Genomic DNA, 11442 nt, shown 5'->3' with positions numbered 1-11442 from the left:
TTTCTTGTCATCCACTGCCTTTTGATCGCGTTTTCTTCTCTGGTCATAACAACATAGTTGTGAATTTGTTTGATTAAATTTTTTTGAATTTGTTTGATATAATGGAGTCATAACAGATCAATTTTTTTTATTAATTGTGTGTATGCTTTCTTGTCACCCAATATATTCATCCATTTTTTCTGGAGACCGAAGTGGAAAATGCTATGAGATATACTCAATAGAGCAAGTACCTCATTCACTTTATGTATAACAACTATATATATTCAAGTGTTCTAATACAATGAAAATTTTCAAATAATAACTCCTTTCTAAGGGAAAAAATGATGTTACATACTACATAATTGGATGATGTTACGGATTTAAATTATGTATGATTTCTAATTTATGACAGATCAAATTTTTTAATCGATTTTGTGGTATGATTTCTTGTCATCCACTGTGTTTTGATCACATTTTATTCTCTGGTTATAGCAAGACAATTATGAATTTTTTTGATTAATTTTTTTGAAATTGTTTGATTCAATGGAGTCATGATAGATCAACAAAATTAAATTGAATTATGTGGTATTTTTTCTTGACATACACTGTGTTTTCCTCATAGTTTCTTCTTTGGTCACAACAAGACAATTATGAATTTCTTTGATTAAAACATTTTGAATTTTTTTATTGAATGGAGTCACAATGTTTCTAATTAACCCAATTGCAATGGAAGTAGAGTTATCCCCTGTAGGCATTGTCAAATGGAATTGAATGCATTTTCAATTTGTTATAGTGATGGAGAAATTAGGAGGTTGAAAATGACCAACAAAATAAATGGAGTCATGGTGTTTGCATCGACCAAAATTGTTTACTGTAACTGTGTTAGAAAATTATATATTACGGAGCAATGGAACACATAAAATATTGCAGAAATATAAACACAGAGAACGCATAAAACAAGAGAGACACAGATATACGTGGTTCACCCAGTTTGGGCTACATCCACCCCGAACAGCCAGTCCTTCCTTTCTATTATCCAGCAAAATGAAGAGACACAACCTACAGCAAATCCGCTGTAATATCCTCTGTTTTCTCTCACAGTCTCACCTCTCAGTTTCTCGCTCACAGAATACACATCTATATCTCAGCCTCCAATACAATGCCCTCATACAAAGAGAGGGGTTGCCTTCTAGGGCAAAAAACCCTAAACTAAACATAAGTTCTACCGTCAGATCATCTGCCTAATGAACGGCCCAGATTGACTAGAAATTACTATACTTTTACAAGGCAATTTTAAATTTGTTTTTAGCTTCGGGGGCATTGCCCCCGAGCCCCCGCCGGGGGACCGCTGGCCCTCGGACCCCCCAGCCGGGGGGGGATCAGTCCCCCCCAGACCCCCGCGGGGGGGACAAGTCCCCCCCCCCCCCCCCCGCATCCCCCCGCGTGGAGGGGTGTACAAACTTCCTGGGGTATACATCCAGCTGAAACAAAGACCTCTGAACAATCATGCTCCACACACAACAAAATGTTCACTATTTTATGGAGTTTTCAGATTATAAAAAGTAAGTTGATCAAGATTCCATTATTCCCTTATTTGTCATTTATTTAACAACTCAGAGAAAAATATGATGTTGTGGATCATTTGGTATGTAAAGGCAGAACAAAAATTCCATTTGCATTCTCAGCTAGGATTTCTCCATTCAAATAGACTGTGAATGTTGCTTCTAAAATGGCTTTTGATTACAATGTTGCAAACAATATGAAATAAAACGACCTAGATTATAAGCCAAAATCCTCATGTGACAAGAAAAAAATGAAATCCATCCAAAATCCACATCATAATGTGCTTACAACCAAAAACATATCACACCCCTATTCTTGATGGCATCCAGAATCTTCAGTGCCAAAACTTGTTGAGTTCCCTGCTTGATCCAAGTAGGTTGAAATACCTAATGGTGGCTAATTAGGGTGTGTTGCATTGATTCCATATGATTCAATCCAATTTTCCCCATGTAGCCATGGAGGAATTGAGTACCCATAACTCACACTTGTGCTACTAACCCCTGCATTAAGTGGAGGTGTTTGATAAGCATACATAGGATTGACACCTGCACTAGTAGGAATATAGAAAGTGGGTAAACCCCCATTATGATATTGAGGCACTTGAATGCTTATGAGGTCTTGGAATAATGGTGTATTATCTGCAATTTGGTCCAATGTGGTTGACATCATCCTGGTTTCATTAATTGTGCTTGCATCATTGTCAATTGTCATCCCTTGTTCTCTTTGAAGAATTTGTTGAGCCTTTCTTGCTTCCTTTTCCTACCTTGCCATTTTTTTTATGGTCCTTCTCTTGCCTTACTTTCTCTCTTTCAAGCCTTTCCTCTGCTTGAAGTTGTGCTACAACAATCCTTGTTGCCTTCTTTTCCTTGGCTAAATCCTTCTTTTTCTATTTTAATTCTTGAATATCAAGTTTCCAGACTCAACTAATAGGGATATATAGTCTTCTAAGGTGAGCCACTGTGAACTTCAACCCAAACGAATACTACGTGGCATTTAATGTTTTCTTTCATTGACATTATTTCTACTGGTAGCTTTAGGAACTGACCAGCTAGCTTCTCATTCCTTGCCACCTGCATGTCACTGGTTGACACTTACCTTTCAATATCTAGGAAAAACGATTGAAATATATTGTTCTCTTCATATGATTCCTCATTATGTGCACTATCTTCTTCCATTGATCTATTGTCCACAAAAAAATGAACAATTTCATTGTTCAATTTTGTTGGTTGTGAAGGCATGTTCATGCTTTCTTCATTGGTTCTTGAGACACCATGTTTGTTTATATTCATCATGGCTTCTGCCAACCATGATGGTGGGGTTACCTGGCTTGGCAATGTCAATTGGTCATTGTTTCTTCCTAGTGCAATATCATCAATGTATTTTTCAACCACATTATCATTGTCAGTTGCATGATCAACATAGTCATTAAGAATATCAGCAATTGAAGTTCCATGTGCTTCAGTTGGTAGAACAACCTCCATGTTACTGTCAATTGGTTCATGATGGTATTGTGTTTCACTTACATGTTCATCATCATCACCATATAAGTTTCCTTGAAAGAGGGAAATTATATTATCAACTGCAACTACATCTTCCTGTTCATCCACTTCTTCTTGCATTTCAACATCTGCTTGGACATGCCCTTCTTCTTGACCATTTACATGAAATGTCTGGCTACAACCAGTATCATGCATAAGAGCATCATAGTTCAGTGGCCATATTCCAGTCCTCCTAAAGCTAGCCTTGATATTTGATGGTGTGAGAGCCCTTTTAAAGGCTTTACTTCCAAGCTCTGCTAGCTCAAACCTTTTCACCTCAACTCCTAGATTCTTTTCCATCCATGAAGCTCGCTCTGACCTGAAATAGTTCTTGAAAGGGCCAAACACACTGACATCAAGGGGTTGCAATCTGTGAGTCATATGAGCAAGAAATGTTAATAGGTTGATGCCAAAATTGTTTGCCTCCTCAATTGTTTGCACAACAATGTGGCTTCCATGACCATTTAAAATCAATAGGTGTATGTTCTTAGGTGAGACGCCACTTGGTATAGATGCAACAAAGTGACAAAGCCAATTTAAAAAAATTTCATTATTCATCCATGCATGGGGATGTGCAGCCATGCATGCACCTGGTTCATAATTTTGTTTATAGTTTTTTAGTTTATTTTTACCTTTAAATATATAAAAGTCTACGATTGAAGCACCAATTGCATTGACACAACATAGAATAATTATCCACTCCTTACTCTTAGGAAAAATATTTGGCACATTTCGACTCCCTCTCTTGGCAGTTACCCACATGCCATAATTCCTTCCTACCTGAAAGCTAATTTCATCACAGTTCCATATATGGTTTGCAACATAAGAATACTTATTGTATGCCCTAGAAAGAGTGTCATAGAACTTAGACACAATTGCAGGGCATCTATTTAAAGCTCTATCTCTATCAAGGCCCTCAGTTGTATGCAATACAAAGTTTGGATTCCTTTTTTTAAATCCAAACCACCATGTTTTTCTAGGAAACCCATATTTAAATGGATTTGGACTCCCTTGACAGATCTGAACAACTGTGGATTTGAGTTGTATCAACTCTATCCCATGTCCCAATTGGGCCATCTCCTTACACCACTCAATCACCTCGGCCTCCTCCTATTCAGTCATAACTGTAATAGGACCTCTACAGTTTGTATGAGTGAACCCATTTATCCAATAATATATTGATGAGGGAGGAATAACATGTTTTTTTGCAGATTCCCTAACTGGATATCCATTAAACTTACATGTCGTCAATTACAGCTAACATGTTGTTGAAAGTGCTGGAACCACTAACATTAAGGGGATATCCCTGCTATGAAGTCCCAACTAGACCTCACACCATTTGGTGTAGGAGTCCCATCCAGTATGATGGCCTGGTTGCCATTATCTTAGAGATTTTCCTGAGCTCTCGTTGTTTAGCACATGACAATGTTATGCTTGTAACTTCAAGAAAGCGAGGTGAGTATGCCTGGTGAGTGCGTAATGTAACTTTGTGTTTGGGTTCTCTTACTGTAAGGGAGAGGGTAAAAGTGAGCCTCTAGATGAGAGGTAGTAGTACCACCCAGGGAGAGACACATGTGAAAACAACAAGGGCCTGTCCAACATCCAACATAATAGTCCATAGCAGATGCGGCAGTCATGAAAACCAAAGTTCAAGGGAAAACATGTACACCATCCAGCAGAGTAGTCGACACGGGGGTGATGTTCGTTAAAACCAAGAAAAACATAAGGATGGTTTGTCTAATGTCCGACAAAGTAGTATATGTTAGCACTTGAAATTTCACCTCAGGCTGAAAAGGCAAATCTCAAAGCTACATCAAACCATTCAGCCTCGTAGCTAGCCCTACGGGGCAGGAGAAGGCTCTCGCCGGTCAATCTCGGTAAATTTTCAATGGGAAGAGATGACAAATCAAGGTAACACAGATATTAGGCTAGTAAACTGATTTGAAGGTTGATTTGGGGGTTTTTGGGGTTTTTGGTGGAAAATTGAGGAGCAGCAATTTAGGGTGCGGGGATTGGACACAGTTTCTGCAGGGGGGTCTTTGGGGCAAGGTAGGAAGCTGTATTGATGTTTTTAGCTGAAAGGGATGATTAGGAAGAAAGAAAAGAAGGCTAAAGAGAGCAAACAATGGATTTGAATTCTCTTTAGACAGCAGAAAACATATAAATTAAACAAATTTAAAAGTAGAGCATGGCAAGCATGAATTCTGACTTTATCACTTCATTTGTTTAATATGCAGCAGTATAGAAAGGAAATGAATCACATAACAAAGCTTACAATAACATGAAGAAACACACCATCAACACCTTAGTCCACATGAATCCCAAAGATGACTGCAAAACCCTAGTCTTCCTTAGCCAAAAATTGCAGAGATACAAGTGAAATATACAATGATAGCTCCTCCCTCAAGAGTCCAACCATGAAAATGAGCATGAAAGTACATAATATAGATGATCTAACCTCTTCCCCACCTCTAGGGGTCGAGCTCACCATCCTAGGAGATTTTTGAACAACTCCTAAACTAAGCACTACAAAATAGGCAGTCAAAACCACTTGCCTCTAAAAACTTGGAAACCAGTTCATACAGTGAATTTTACTCTTTTACATGAGGAAAACTTCTAGAAGAGTAAAACAACAGTAAAAGTATCTAAAAAGTGCCACAAGTACAATCAAAAGGACCACCATCGACCTCAGCAAGTCAAACTGGAGCTGAACTGTAAATTCTGGGCTGAACTGGTCAAATCTGGCAAAAATTTCCCAAGGGGTCGCGCACATCCAGCTGAAGGGGTCGCGCACTTTGAAGCCCTGTTTGGAGGCCTTCCCGGTGTCAAAATGAGGTGAAGGATAGCTCGTTGGAAAGGTATCTGAGTCTACTTTCCAACCCAACCGGAATATTTAGATTTGGAGGTCATTTTCCCAGTCAAAAGTCAATTCTCCGAAGACTACTTCTGCAGCTCAAAAAAGGGGCAGAAAGTCAAAATTTGGCTGTAATTTGACTTTTTGGAGACCCAAAACTCCATGAAAACTCAAGCTAATCCATAGGCATGTGTAACTTTGCATGAAAAATCCATCAATGCTGAGTTTTCGCAAAACGGAGCTACGAGGACAAAGGGTCTCACCGGGGGTGAGACCCCTTGAGAAGCCAAAACCTGTAAATTGCACAAAAAATTCACAAATGACAAAATTTTCTCCAAATTTCTTGAAATTTGGGCTGGGAGTCCCCAATCAAGTACCATGCTCAGTCAAAGAGGCTTTGGCCAAAGTTTGGAGTGGATCGGGCGTTTTCCTTCGTTTTTGTGCTTTGGCCAACCGTCCTTGGAGCACCTTCGTTCTCGCCGGTATTTTTGACATTTCTCTCAAACCATGACACCTGTGTAAAAAGTGAAGGAGGTTTTTCTTCCTTGGCATATGTTGGAAAAAAACCTCTCTCAGTTTTTAAAAATTCATCTTTGATTGCTCAGAAACAGCTTTTGAGTGAAACTTGTCCCGATGTGTGAAACAAGGAATTTTGTCGAAATGGAGCGAAATGAAGGGGATAGGGGACTTCTAAATTCTTGGGGAAATTTTGGGGAGTAGGGAGGGATGTTAGGAAGTAGGGGAAAGTGGAATCTCAGAGATTGAGTGAGGGGAAGGGTTCCAAAAGGGCAAAACACAGGCCCAACCTAGAAAATTGCCAGGTTGTAGCTAGAAACTAGGGTTTGCGCAAAAATGAGACTTTTGGGGGATCTGAGTGTTGGGAAGTACTTGATAAGGTACATTAAGGATAGGGGAAGGTGTATGAACATCAAGAAACAAGTTTTGCCGGTGATTTAACCATCCAAGAGAAATTGCCTTCAAAACCCTAGGAGAGGGAAATGAGCTTGCCTAGGCACAACTGAAGCATGAATAAGGTGTAAAATGACTCATTCGACACTGACATGATAATGAAAACCCTCTGAATGATGATAGGCTCAACTGAATGATGACATGGACTGACATTTGGGCAAACCCTAGGCTTAATGCCTAGTGACCAAATTTTGCTTGAAGACTCACTGAAATGACAAAATTTGACCTTGACACTCTGAGACCACTGTGTAAGAGCATATTTGATCACTGTAGGAAGGCTGGAAAGATTGACACTAACATTGGCTCCAATGGGGATGGTAGCTCCTTGGAGGTGCCAAGAACCTTAGACCTCTGGGAGAGCAAACCAGTGCCTTACAATCATTGGGCAATGGAGTCATAAACTCAAGCTGAAATGCATGACTGAAAATCGACTCAAACTAACTTAACAACAAGATTGAAAATGGACTAACAAAGGACTCATGACTCAACTAAAAACTGACTCAATACTTAAACACAATCGACCAATTGAAAATGATGCTCAAAGGGGAGCTTATTCATCACAACCTACTCTAACAGTTTCATACATCACCTGGTCAAGTGAAATGAAACAACCAATGTAACCAAGCAAGTATCCGATCTGCTGTTCGAATTCTCCACAAGTTCTCGCTTATGAATAACAAGAGAGAACTACTGAAAGGCAACTCCCATGACAACTTAGAAACAGATCCGTTGAAAGATATGAATTCTCTATCCACCTCCAAAAACACTGCATAATGATCTTGAAATTCAAGCACGCTGGAACCTAGCTCATCCAATGGATTACTTCTCTTCTTCTCATACCATGAATGCAAACTTTGATCTGATCCTTGTGACGAGACCTCTGCTGAAAATGACAAAGAAACCGGCTGCCGAATCAAATTCATATCAGCACATGTTTCAAGCTCACATGTAGTTAATGGAGAAAGACTTTGACTGCAAACCTCATCCAAAACATCAGCTATTGGATCATGAAAAACTTGAAAAGACTGCTGCAATCCCATTTCTATTGGTTCCATTATGATTACATGATTGCCTACATGCTGCTCATCTTGTTCTTGAGAGATTTTATGAGAATTCTGCCTTATAAACTGAAATGCTTCGAAACAAAAGGGTATAGAATCTTCTTGCATCATCAAATTAGGTATTTCGGCTGCCACACCTTCATCTATAATCTGCCCTTCAATTTCATTTGGTGGCTGCAAATCTGATGCTACAGGCTGCTCAAGAATTTTGTTATATGTCTCATCCTCAACATTAAATGATTTACTATGCAATCTACCCTTCAAAAACTGAAATGATTCGAAACAAAAAGGTAGGGAACCTTCTTGTATCATTTGATCAAATATGTCAACTTCCATGCCTTCATCTGCAACTTGACAACCAATGGCATTTGGAGGCTGCAAATTTGAATATGAGAAGTCTGGAACAAGGTTTTTATTGCCCTCAAGATGATCTAGATCAAGACTTGTTGACAGCTGATTCCTAATTTCATGGAAGTTGTCTCTGATGAACTGAAATGAATCAAAACAAAGAGGCAAAGATCCTTCACTTACTTCCCAATTTTCTGCACTTTCCTCATCGATGTCATAGCTGATATGTGATGGCTGAACATTGTATTCAAGCTGCTGAAAATGAACTTTTTCCTCCCACAAACTAGCTGTTGGTTTGTCTGCAAGATTAGCGTTTGTTTGGAGAACATAATCATCATCATACTGATCAAACCGAGGCAAACCATCGGTATAAAACATATCATCAAGCATGCAGGTCATATCAACAGATCTCTCTTCGCCAAGATGATTAATAATACAATCATTATCAGATCCATAACAATTGGCATCAAAAAGAAAATGATTTGAATCAACAACTTGTTCTTCTTAAATCAGCGAGCCATGGGCTTGAACATCAGAAGCATTTCTTGCGTTGATCTTGTCCATCATCTCTTCCACTGCACTTACCAAAACGTCAAGCTTTACCTCTAGAGATGTCGATTTTTCCAGATCTATGTTTTTCATTTCTTCTTCCTTCAACCTTGCCCTTCGGATCAGCAGATGAGCCTCTACACTTACTGCACTGTTTTGCATCTCGTGAAGTGTTGCAATATTCTTTTCTCTCAGCTGAAACTCCATCTCCGGATCAAAGGCGCCCGGATAGTGTAAGAGAGCAGATCTAGGAGTAGGCCTTATATCAACTGGCATCGAATAATAAACTTGATTAAATCTGGCCGAAAACTGTTGTACTGTCTCACCTGGCAATCTTTTGAGCTGGTTATACTCTTCTACAATCAAGAAAAGGTTCTGTTCGATCATCCACCTGTCGAGAAAAACTTTGACAAACTGCTGGAAATCTGAGATGCTTGCATCAGGCAGGGCTTTGAACCAACTCTTCACTTTGGCTTGCAAAGAAAGAGCAAAAAGCCTTATACTAACATCTTCTTCATCAACTTCAAAAAGATCTAGAAAATTCTCAAAATTCTGGACATGTTGCTCAGCGTTGACATTCTTACATTCACCATCAAACATCGGCAAGTATAGATCATAGTTTTTGGGAAAAGCATGAAGAACAGAAGGTAAAACAAGAGGTTTATACCGATCTGGAATTTTACAAGGTATAGGGGTATGTACAGCAGGTATAGGTTCATCACAAAATTCGGAAAAAGGATCTTGATCAAGCTCAAAAGCATGCAAATCTTTGGTATTCACAATCTTCAAAGGGAAAGAATCAACGGCAGGCCGAGGATCTTTTCTCAAGCATAATATACTTTGCAAAGCCTTCTTGACATTCTTGGGAAAAGAGAAGAAATAATTTATGACAAAGAACAAAATGTCTTGGATAAAATTCCAACTTGAATACCTGATATGTCCATGTTGTCCTTTCATGTTTCTGCTGGTCGGGATCATCCTCCAGTGGAGTCTTTGGATCTGATCTTGAAAATGATTTAGAGTCGCCAAGTGAATGATTTCAGCCTGTCAAGTGTCTGATCGTTGTTCACCATCAACAATCAGATCTGAACTTGATACATGTACTGGGGTAAAGTTTCAATGAAACGCTACGTTCACAAGCTCACGGAGATTGACTGAAGCAACGTTTATCTACTAACGCTGATGTAAAACAAGAGCGTTTTCGAAGGCTACCTGGCGTAACTTCAGGCTCCGTCTAAGACTTATGAAATAACACGTCAATGAGCAAACGATCAGTTGTTCTCCCCAGTATGGTCACCAGTATGTTAGCACTTGAAATTTCACCTCAGGCTGAAAAGGCAAATCTCAAAGCTACATCAAACCATTCAGCCTCGTAGCTAGCCCTACGGGGCAGGAGAAGGCTCTCTCCGGTCAATCTCGGTAAATTTTCAATGGGAAGAGATGACCAATCAAGGTAACACAGATATTAGGCTAGTAAACTGATTTGAAGGTTGATTTGGGGGTTTTTGGGGTTTTTGGTGGCAAATTGAGGAGCTGCAATTTAGGGTGCGGGGATTGGACACAGTTTCTGCAGGGGGGTCTTTGGGGCAAGGTAGGAAGCTGTATTGATGTTTTTAGCTGAAAGGGATGATTAGGAAGAAAGAAAAGAAGGCTAAAGAGAGCAAACAATGGATTTGAATTCTCTTTAGACAGCAGAAAACATAGAAATTAAACAAATTTAAAAGTAGAGCATGGCAAGCATGAATTCTGACTTTATCACTTCATTTGTTTAATATGCAGCAGTATAGAAAGGAAATGAATCACATAACAAAGCTTACAATAACATGAAGAAACACACCATCAACACCTGAGTCCACATGAATCCCAAAGATGACTGCAAAACCCTGGTCTTCCTTAGCCAAAAATTGCAGAGATACAAGTGAAATATACAATGATAGCTCCTCCCTCAAGAGTCCAACCATGAAAATGAGCATGAAAGTACATAATATAGATGATCTAACCTCTTCCCCACCTCTAGGGGTCGAGCTCACCATCCTAGGAGCTGTTTGAACAACTCCTAAACTAAGCACTACAAAATAGGCAGTCAAAACCACTTGCCTCTAAAAACTTGGAAACCAGTTCATATAGTCAATTTTACTCTTTTACATGAGGAAAACTTCTAGAAGAGTAAAAAAATAGTAAAAGTATCTAAAAAGTGCCACAAGTACAATCAAAAGGACCACCATCGACCTCAACAAGTCAAACTGGAGCTGAACTGTAAATTCTGGGCTGAACTGGTCAAATCTGGCAAAAATTTCCCAAGGGGTCGCGCACATCCAGCTGAAGGGGTCGCGCACTTTGAAGCCCTGTTTAGAGGCCTTCCCGGTGTCAAAATGAGGTGCATGATAGCTTGTTGGAAAGGTCTCTGAGTCTAATTTCCAACCCAACCGAAATTTTTAGATTTGGAGGTCATTTGCCTCGTCAAAATTCAATTCTCCCAAGACTACTTCTGCAGCTCAAAAAAGGGGCAGAAAGTCAAAATTTGGCTGTAATCTGACTTTTTGGAGACCCAAAACTCCATGAAAACTCAAGCTAATCCATA

This window comes from Pinus tabuliformis, chromosome 1_2 (assembly GCF_031772625.1).
Source record: "Pinus tabuliformis cultivar Carrire ecotype Pingquan chromosome 1_2, CPIR1, whole genome shotgun sequence".
Lineage (NCBI taxonomy): Eukaryota > Viridiplantae > Streptophyta > Pinopsida > Pinales > Pinaceae > Pinus > Pinus tabuliformis.
Note: the sequence above shows the minus strand (reverse complement) of the source record.